The sequence below is a fragment of the Hakea prostrata genome, chromosome 5 (assembly GCF_041222555.1).
Source record: "Hakea prostrata isolate BN-2017 chromosome 5, UWA_Hpros_2, whole genome shotgun sequence".
Lineage (NCBI taxonomy): Eukaryota > Viridiplantae > Streptophyta > Magnoliopsida > Proteales > Proteaceae > Hakea > Hakea prostrata.
This window is the reverse complement of record NC_142604.1, coordinates 44,281,671-44,292,783: the sequence shown is the minus strand read 5'-3', so window position 1 is coordinate 44,292,783 and position 11,113 is coordinate 44,281,671.

The window sequence follows — 11,113 nt, the reverse complement described above, 5'->3', positions numbered from 1 at the left end:
ACCTCTACAATTCCAGCTTAGAAGAATCATTGCTCCCCGTGGGGCTGATTCTCTCCAGCCTCCACGGGAGTAAAAGGTAAAAAAGGCTCATCTTCCATATTGAAACCTTCCTCTTGTGCACCCAAATCTGCATCGCGATTTCTCCGTTTTTTTGTTGTTGGCATCCCTTGTTGTATCTGAGAAGCAGTGTGCATCATTGAGTCTTCGGTTGAAGAAGGAGGTGGTTCAAGAGTTTGAGTGGGGGTTAGTGAAGGTGGTATTGGGTTTGGGTACAAAGGGGTGTTGGGGTGAGGTGAGGAAGTCGGGCTCCATATAGGTGAAGAGGTAAGTGGGTTTGGGTTTTGAAAGATCCTTAGTTGGGCTGGATTTGTAGGAGGGCTTAATGGGCTTTCAGGTGGGGTTACATGATGGCTTGGGGAAATATTGTCTTGTGAGTGGGTTAGAGTGATCGAGGCTATTGTGGGTAAAAGGGATGATAGAAGATTCTGGATGTCAAGGTTACTAAGGGGTATATTGGGAAAGGTGTGTTGATGATGTACTTGGGTTAGGAGATGAGTTAGGTTAAGGCTTGCGAGGGGGGGTATCGTTAAATTAGGGTATTCCAACGGCTGTGTAGATGGTGACAGTATGTGGTCCTCTCTGGCCTGAGTTGTGGGTGGCAGTATCTTTGCTATGCTGGTCAGGGATGGAGAGCGACAATTGTGATTTGGTGGTCCTGGAGTATCAGTTTGCAACACGCCTGAGAAGTGTGCAAAAACCCTGGAGACAGGAATCAGAGAGTTGTCAGAACCTCGCCATGTGGACGTCCTCCCTTGCCGTCGATCGGATTATCAGCTGTGGGAGTGGGTCGTTGTTCCTGCATCGGGTATTTTCACCGCTAGTAGTCCGATGCTTCAAAATAGAGATATGGAGCTTCTTCCTGCAGCCGTTTATCAGGTGTGAAACCCCTGAATTGAGCGTTTAGCCGAAATCTTCCTTCCCTGCTCCCTGAGGCACTGAATATGCTTGGACAACAAGAGTCATCATGCCCTAACAAGCCGCATCGTAGCAAGTAAATAGGTAGTTTCTCCATTTTAATGATAATCTCCACTTTTGCCCCAATTTTCCGGCGAGCCAGCAGCGATTGTTTTAGTGCCTTCCTTCTATCAATGGTGATTCTGCACTTGAAGTAGTGGACACACTTTCCCATTTGAAAGCCTTGTATTATCATACCCTTCCCTGGAAAACCCAATTGCTTTGCAAGTTGGAAACCAAAATCGAGCGACATCAAGTCGAGAGGGATTCCATGGAATTGAAACCAGAAGTCGACTTTGGTGAATTCCCACAGTTCATCGTCACACCAATGTTCCAGCATAAGTAGGTTCCCAGATACCGACCAAGGCAATTCCTCTATCACGTTGAATCGATCTTGCTCATGGCCAAAATGGAACACAAATCTATCGTCATGCATCAGAACGATCTCCACCGGAAAAACAGTGTTCCAAGCTGCAGGTAACGCCTCATATATTGCTTGTTTATGGTAAGGCTTACCAGGTATTACCTGACCGACTAGCGTTAATGCACTATTAACTATATCGTTAACAGTTGTGTTTTCTTCAATTTGTTCATCCACATCGAAACCTTCATCATCCGAGAGGAAATCAGCAGAAAATTGTGTTTGATTGCCATCCTTGTGGGTATTTTGGTGAGAATAGCCCCTTCCCCTGTCCATGCCTCTTCCTCTTTCTGATGCCATGTTACTGAGAGGGAAGAACAAGGAGGTTGCCGGAGAAAACAGGAACAGTCGGAATCGGAGAGCAAGAGACCACCGTAGCTCACAGGGAGGAAAAACTACACTCACAAGGAGGAATAACGACACTCACGCACAAGGCGGAAAAACATAGGCGGAAAAACATAGTAGAAAGAGTAATATGGGGTTTCTACCATCAGTTTTATTAAGCAAACCCATTAAGGGAAAAGAAATAGCATGGAGTGCCTGATATTGTTTTGTTGGGGTTTCTCATAAAATCAGGTTGATACAGTTTTTCTGAACAATCTCAACCCATAATCACTTTAGGCATGAGTTAGGAGACAAATGATTGGTAAACAACCATTTTCAATGACAAAAACTCTAAAGAAAATCCCCAATACCCTCTGAATGCAAGACTAATAAAAGCAAAAACTACCCAAAATATGCATAAGTGTAAGGGGTAATCTGAGTATATCACTTGTATTACTTGGTTTTGGCTGAACCGGTTGGTTCACTTGTTTGTATATCATATCATTGGGCTGGTTCACTCTCATTCGTATGCAAACACGAATTTGGAGGTTTTCTGGGTTTGGGGTTTTGAGCTCTAGCGATTCTGGCTATGGCGATGTTCTTCCTTGATCTTCATCTTTGAGCTTTGTTCTTGGATGATCCATGTATCACTTTTAAGGTAAGATGCTCAGCAAAGGAAGGGGAACACTCGATGGCTTTCTTGAGGCTATTCGGTGAAGACTGGCTAGGTTGCTAGTTGTATGAATCTCCTTCTGTGGTCTGCTCTTTGATGTGATTCTAGAGGGCTTTCATTCCTCACATGAAGAGCGATACTTGATGGTGATTTGAGCCCAAATGGTTGCCATATACGGTGACTTCTGTACCTTTCATATATCCCCTGATTTCTGTAATTATCTTTGATTATAGTGGATCGGATTCTATCTAGAGTCCCGGAGACGTAGGTTTGAAAGAACCAAACTCCGTAATCAAACTCTTGTGTTCTTCTTCTTGCTTAATTAGGGTAAATGCATAGTCTAAGCCTCGGTTAGCGATCACAGATTGGCATCAGAGCCTTGTGAGAGGTGATTAGATGGAATTGAGAGGGTTTTTTAAATGCTTTACATCTAATTTGATTGCTTTGATCTCATATGGTATGTAGGTTGTTGCAATTTAGGTTTTAGATCATGTATATATGCTTCTGCCTTATACCATGTCTGTGTATATTCGGCTCTTATGAATGACTTGTTTTTTTTAATTGTAATAGGTTAACCTTTGTATGAGAAGCAATTCTGATATGGTTAATGCTTAATTAATCATTGTTTATAATTATTGCTAGAAATTCATATGACCTCATATAGTAATTAAGTTAGATTATTGAGTTGATTTGGTTATAGACTTATACTTCTGCTTCTGCTATTGCTGTTTACATAATCATATATATGCATAATTCTGTATGAAGCTGCTGCTATTACCGTTTACAGATTTGTTTATATATATGTGCATGATTTAGTATGATGCTATTGTCATTGCTGATTACAGAATGTCCCTCTTGTATTCGGTTCTAATGCTTCTATAAACATGTGATTCTGTAATTGATAACTTAGTTATGAGATTACTTCTGATTAATTAATTGTTTAATTGATCACTGGTTATATTTTTTGCTAGAATTTTATACAAGACTGCATTATTGTTTTTCATTTGTTAACTTAGGCAATTTATTTGGTTTGTATTGGCCGATTGTGTTAACAAATGCTTGGTTTAATGCTGTTGAAAATTGTATATGATTAGCTAATAAGTTGTAATTGATTAATTCTTGATTATTATATTTTTCCGCATTGTCCATATCAATATTCTTGATTTATTTCTTGTATATATTGATTGTTGTATTTTACTGGCTCCAAAGAGGAGTTAAGCAATGGATATAGTCTACCAGGGGAGGGTTCTCCTCTCAGTGTGGTCACCACTGGCTCTAGTAGAGCTGTAGGTCTAGGGGATAATCCTAGGTACCTAATTTTGGAGGTTCCAGGATAGTCATAGAGAAGTTTGATGGGACTGGGGACTTTGGGATATGGAAAAGAAAAGTCAAGGCTCTCATGGCACAACAGAAACTCCTTAGGTCTATAGATGATCCTGATGCTTTCTTTGAAAGCATTGACCCTGTGTTGAAGACTGAGGTGATGGAGAATGCAATTGGTTGCATGCTCTGGAACATCACTGATAGTATCATTAGGTGTCTAGATGAAGAAGATAACACCCCTATCAAAGTCTGGACTAAACTTGAAAAGATTTATCAGAAAAAGAACTTAGGTAATAGGATTTATTTAAAAGAAAGGTTGTGTGGTTTTAAAATGGATCCTGCTATAAGTCTAGACCAAAATCTAGATATGTTTAAGAAGTTAGTTTAAGAGTTGTCCAGTACTGGGGAGAAAAGTAAATTAAATGATCAAGACTTGTCTATCATCTTGTTAAATTCCCTGCATAATGATTATCTTGTTGTTAGGAATTCAATTAAATATGCTTGTCAAAACATTACCTTTGACCAATGTATTGATGCCTTAAAGAATAGGGAGTTAGAGTTGTTGGCTCTTGGTAAGACTAAGGGAAGTGGAGGAAAATTTGTTTGTTAAGGGCAAGGGCTCTTACAAACAAGGAAAGCCCAAAGGGAAGGGTAAAGTGCATAACAATCATGAAAATAATGACAAGAACAATAATGGGAATAATAATAAGTCTGATTCAAGCACTAGGAGATGTTATTTTTGTAATAAAATGGGTCACATTAAAAAACATTGTTTTGCATATAGAAGAAAATTAAAAGAAAATTCTTTGTCTAATAATGATATACCTTATTCTTATAGTGGTCAAGCAAATGTGTTTGAGGTCCTTTGATGACCTAGGTGCTTTCTTTATTAGCATAGATCTTGTTTTGAAGACCTAGTTATTTGGGTTTCCATTGGGTGCACACTTTGGTTTATCCTATTTGTTCCTTTGTTAAAAGGAGGTGGTCTATTTATCTTTAAGGTGTTGCTTGTGTAAGGAAATAGTTTAATTAATAAATCTGAGACAACATGTTTTGTGCTTGGTTATCTATTAATATTGGTTAAGATATGCCTTATTGTGTGAGAACTCTTGACCAATTATGATAGTGTTGGCATGTTAAATATTTGTTGTTGTTTTGTACTCTCATAGATGCTCTTATTTGCATTGGTATACATGTCTGACTGAGTTTTGAAATTCTAGAGTGGTAATAGACAACTATAGAGTATAGGGGAAATATACTCTACAAACGTGTGCGGAAGGTAGATCGAAATAAGGTAAAGATTACAACTAGATCTCCAAAGAAGGGAAATAAAAAGGTAAGCAACTAAGTTACAGTTTCTTCTTGATGCGTCCAAAATTTGCTCAGCCCTTGGATCTCCGCGTGATGTCCTGCAAAACGAAAGCCTCAGATGTGGCCCGACCGCTGGGGTCGGGAGTCCACCTCCGAAGGCTAAGTCAGTTGATGAACTTAATCACAAACGGCTCGCTAGAAGCGCGAGCTAAGGAATGAAGAACTGGGAAAGGTGATCTAGATAGCGGATCGCCGATAGTTTAGGTCTATCAGTATGTATCTGAACCTGAGTCTCAGATAGTATTCTTTTTCGATCCCCTCACCTTGTATGGTAGTGAGGTTTATATAGAGTGTACCTTCGAATCTCCTTCGTTGGATGCACTTGAGCCTTCCTCGGGTAGTCGTTGGATCTTATCAGTGAGATCCGTTGAGCAATAGACTTCTACTAGTTTGGGCTGGTAGAGGACTCCTGAGATAACCTTTAGGTTATACGATGTTTATCCCTTCGATAATGATTATCCGCAGCCGTCAATTCGAGTCTGCCATCATTAGGGTGATTACCCTAATCCATAAGTAGGATTAGGGCACGCTTGCAGCCGAATAAGCTTTCTTCTTGACAAGCCATCTTCTGGATCCGGTTTGCTCGGGAGCGAATCGGTTCTCTCCGTCTCGACCGGGGTCGAGGGTCGGACCAGGTATGAACCCGGTCTGATCATAATCCCTCCGTATCACGAGCCCCCCAGACCAAGCGTTCGGTCGATCCCGAGGGCTTGGTTTTTAACCAGGTTCGTCGTCGGATGATAATCTCTGCGTGCTTCATTAAATGTCATATCACATTTAATGCGGTGGTCACTTTTCCTCGAGCGTTGTGAGTGTAAGGCCACATATCTCCTTGTAGTTGATCTGTCGTGGCTCACGTCATCCAAGCGACGGTTTCCGAACGCCTATTTCGGATTCGTGAGTTCAAACTTTCAAAACGTCTTTCAATCTTGATCGCTGATTTTGAATCAATCTCGATCGTTCAGATTCCCGAACACTCGTGCGGGAGTTTTAAAAGCGGTTCGTTGTCTTCGTAGGTTTCATTCTTCCCGTCTGGAATTTGAACCTTTGTTGTTTGCTTCGCGCCTTCCTCGCTCTCAAGCTTCCGTCTCACTTGAATCGGTAAGTTTACTTGGTCTTTTTCTTTTTGTAGTTTCTTGAAACGAGTAATGGCGGACGATAGGGCTTCTTTAGTACCCCAGTGTTGGTAATAGCGGTGATGCTTTTGCTTCTCCTGCTCCCGAACAATCGGATTGTGATAACAAAACCCTAACTGTCCTCTCCGCGCGAGTTCGCTGAAGTTTCTCAAAAGGTTTTGAAAGAAAAACCGAAACTTCTCCTGTCCTTCTCGAGTCCTGGATCTTCCAAGATTGTCGAGTCTTCTAGGCAGCCTCAAACCTCCGGGTCCAATGGTGGACCTGGCTGCTTCCCTCCATTTACAATGAGGAAACCCTTCTTTCAGCTGTCCAAGATTTTGATCTTCCTTCCTCATATCAGGTTAGGGCTCCCCACCCCGATGAGAGGGTTGATTCATCCCTTTCGGGTGAATTTTCTCGTATATAGATGCACTGGAAAGCGGGGTTCGCTTTCCCTTTTTTAATCCTTTGTTCTCCGCAGTTCTGAATCATTGGAACATTTGTCCCGGAATGCTCCTCCCTAATAGCTGGCGTCTCATCGTCGGCTTCTTGGGTTTGTGTTTTGAGCTTGGCATTACGCCATCTCTTTCTCTCTTTGTACATTTTCATGTTCTTTCTATCTCCCATCCTCCCGGATGGGTTTTTCTGTCCAAACGCAATAAGGCTGAACTTGATTGGAGGGGCAGCATCCTTGTCAAAGGAACTTGCCCTTCTAACCACAAAAGATGGCACGAACGATACTTTTTCTGTCGAGCGCCTCCATCAAATCTTAACTTCCCAACCACCTGGAGGAGGTGTACTTCTTCTTCCGAGAGTAACCGAGGCCTTCCCTTATCCAGAGAAGACGAGGCGGCCATCAGGAAGATCAAATCCATTTCATGGTATCAAGAGATACATGGATTTGAAGTGGAGTATAACTCCATCCTTCAAGATCTGGGGCTTGGCTCATTGTGAGCTTCTAACCATCATCCTTTAATTTGACTGAAGTCATATGTTTTGAATTCTCGACTCTTGTCCTTCTTCTTTGCGGTGCCTCCAAGAATGAACCCGAAAGCTCGGGTGAAGGCCGCTAGGGCCGTTGTGACAGCCGAGCAACGATCGCCCGAGTCTTGACCGTAGATCAAGAGGCTTCTCTTCCCTCTCCCGACCCCTCTTATAGGGGTATCGGGAATATCGGGCCTGTAGCCGATGCTTCGGGTAAAGGGAAGAAACCGATGGTGGAGAGGTCTAATGTCTCTTCCTCCGCCCGGACCAAGAGGAGGCATGACACAATTGATGCTCCCTCCAACAAAAAATCCAAAGCTTCAACGGATGGTGAGGAGGTCTTCACCCCCGGTGGACCCCGAAGCCGACCGACAGGTTACTCGGGATCCCGAGAAAGCTGCGAATGGAGCTCCCTCGGTCTTGCTCCTTCGATCGCCGGGAGTTTGAAGCCCCTGGATGACACCTCCCTTGTTAGTCAATCTACAAGGTACCGGTCTTCTTGCTTAGTTATTTTCTCATAATTCCTTATGACTTCTTCTGATATTTTCCGCCTTCCCAGGAATGCTGTGTTGAGTTTTTATCAACACATGGAAGCATTGAGCCGGGTTGGTCGCACCAGCTCCTTGCTGCAAACCTGTGAAGAGAATTTGGCGAAAGTCAATTCTGAAATAGACCAGCTGACTGCAGCTGCCGTGGAGCTGCAGAAAAAGCATGAGGAAGAAGTGATCTCCCTCAAGGAGGCCCTCGAAGCGTCGAAGATTCGTGCCGCTGCTGCCGAGCGCGAGGCCGGAAGCAAAAGCAGCTGCCACGTTGTTTGGTGACAAGCTTGAAATCAAATGTAGGGAGCTCGAAGAACATCTGAAGTTGGCGATCCCTAGCAAGCCCGAGCATATAAAGCCAGAGCTTCGGAAGGAGTGCATTCGGAAATACCTGAACAGCGTACCTTTCTCCGAGCTGCTAGGTCTCTACAACCTTCAAGCTTATCGCATGGGGCAGAACGACGTTTGGGAGCGAATCCTTGGATCGATCCCTGCCTTCGACACTGCTCCTTTTCGTGAGGTGTGCCACAAAGAGGTCTTCGGGAAAGTTGGTATGGATCTCCCGGACTGGGCTCAGGAAGAAGATGATCCTTTTCCAGCTGACCCTCAATATGAGGCATACTTGACTGACGAGCCGGCACTTCCAGAGGAGAAATCACAAGCCGAGTTTCAAGTTGCTGCTGTAGAGGACTCAGCCGATGCCATTCTTGAGGAAGGCTCTTCTCATGATCCTGAGAAAAGTCCTCCCGACCAGGGTCCCTCGGGCAACAATGAAGAAAAGGCTTAGGGAGTTATCTTTTTGTACAGATTTACCCTCTATTTAATGAATAGACATTTCTTTCTCATGTTGGCCTTTATATTTCCCCATCTCCTGCCGAAATCTTGCCTTGAATATCAAAGTATTAATGATAAAACTTATCACTTAACTTTTCATTCCTCGCCGAATAATAATCTTGTAGAAATATTGTGAAGATGCGTTTCGGGAAGATGCATTAATCTTCCCCACTACTTCATTTATTGCAAAGTCCGCACGTTTCCCTTCTGCGAAGTTCAAACGTTTTCCTGCCTTTGTATACCATTCACTGTTTGCAATTAATCGGAAATACATCCATTATTTTAATGGCGGTGCGGCGATTGGAGGTATCTCTGTATCAGGTGCTCGCTTCCACATGTTTCCATGTGGCATCCCTCCGACCGTTGATCTTGCTTTCTGTGGATTTCGAAGCGTCATTTCGATCTAGGTCGTCGGTTGTCCTTAGCCTTCAACCGTCGTCTTAATACCTGAGGCTATTTAAAGCCTTCGTGGGTACTCTCCATCTATCCTGACTTCTGCAAGTTAGATTTGCTAAAGTGCTAAAGCGACCTTTCGTCCTTCGGCCTGCTTCCGTATTCCTCGTACTCCAACAACAGCTCTATCAACTTCTGAACAAGTGAGTTTTTTGATTACTCATCTCTTTCCCCACTTCCCCCCCGAGTAAACTGCACAGTAGTTATACTTGGGGTTTAGTTTGCTGTTTTGTTAGAAGTAATAGAAAACTAGGGTTTCCCCCTTGTTGTTTGTTTCTGTACTGATACGGCTTGTTTTTTTTGCATAGTGGCTCCCAAGATCAACCCGAACTTTATCAGAGCAAAATCTTGCAAGAAAATCGTTCCGTCGGTGGTGGTTGGGGCCAGTGCGGTGGTTTCAGCTAGTGAATCCTCCAAGCGTAAGGCGATCGCTGCCGGTGAATCTTCTAGTCGATTCCCGCAGTTTCTATTGATGCCGTCCCTGCGCCTCCTTTGCCCGAAGTGATCGCTCGTCTTTCCCCGGAAGATCTTGATCACTCCGTTGCCGATGGTGCTGCCGGCGCTCCGGCTGGTGAGCCTGTTGGTGCACCCCCGAAGGAGACTCTTCGGGCATCCGAGGCAACTATGTTGGCCTCTCGATGAAGGTGTGGTCCCAGCAGGTGCTGCTCCTATTTCTAACTCTAGTGCTTGTTTGGCATCCTCCTCCTCTCCTTCCGAGTTGGAGGATTTTGCCACTAGGAAGCGCCGTCGGGTGACAAGTGATGCACCTCATCCTTCTCTGGTGTAGCTCATCTCATCTGAATTAGTGTCAACGAGTTTGAGTTGGAATGGTGTGCTCAAATGAGAGGGGTTCTTCCAAACTGATGAAGTCTTTAGAAGTCATGGTGATGTAAGTCTTCATTATCTGATCTGAAAAATACTGCACTCGGAAGTTGTTTAGAGTCGTAACCAGTGGAGAGAGGTAAAGTTAGCAGTTTCGGCTGAAATCTGAAGAAAGATTTGTTAGCGGAGGTGAGAAAAAAGATGTTGGGTGTACTTGATATGGAGAAGATAGAGTTGGAAGTCAGCAATTAGTAGAAAGGGGGGAATCCTTCAAGATGTGGGGGTAAGTATTTACATAGTAAGTTTGTGATATGTGAATGCTTATAACGAGGGATGGTAGAAGTATGGGAATCAATATTAGGAAGGATTCAGATAGACCAAGGTTGCATCTGAAGTATTAATGGGATCCTCAAAGGTAAGATGAAATAATGAACTGGAAGATTCTGTTTATTCTCCCCGGAAGAAGTAATATGAGAGCTTGTATTGAATGGAGTTTGGTGAGGACCATACTCTGGACAAGCTGGACAAAGAGTATGAAATTGGAGGATTTTATGCATAAAATATTTTTGTAATCCTCATTCTTCTCTTCTTTTCCTTGAATCCCCACAATGGTTGACTCATATGTTTGTTCTAGCAAAGTGATGATCTTGTATAACCAAAACCTGATGACTCTTTTGATCAAGATTGTATAGCTTGTAAGTTTTGATACCTCTTTGGATCTTTTGAAGAAATAAGAAATTACTTTACTTGAATTGTAGCCCTTGAATATAGGTCTTAGTTGTTTGAATGCTTTATTAAGGTTAGAAACAATGTGAGAAGGAACTCATGGTTTAACCTGCCTTTACTTAAGGATTTGAGAAAAAAAAAGTAGGACCATTTAAACCGTGCCTTTACTAAGGATTTGGAGAAATACAAAAGTTGAGAAGGAACTCACTGGGTTTAAACCGATGCCTTTATTAAGGATAATTCAAAAATTCAAGTTAAGGAACTCACTGGTTTAAACGAGCCTGCAAAAGGAACTCACGGATTTTCATCCCGTGACTTAAGAAAGTTGAAAAATTTCCAAAGTGTTGAAGGACCCACAGAATTCATCGATGCCTTATAGTTGGATCTTGTTCTTGAATGTGGTGTATGATGCCCCAATCAAAAGATAGTTTGTTGAAAGCCAAAAATTGCATTGATTGAGTTGAAAATGATTACATCGGAACAAAATTGAAATCATCCTCAAGGATAAAACTTT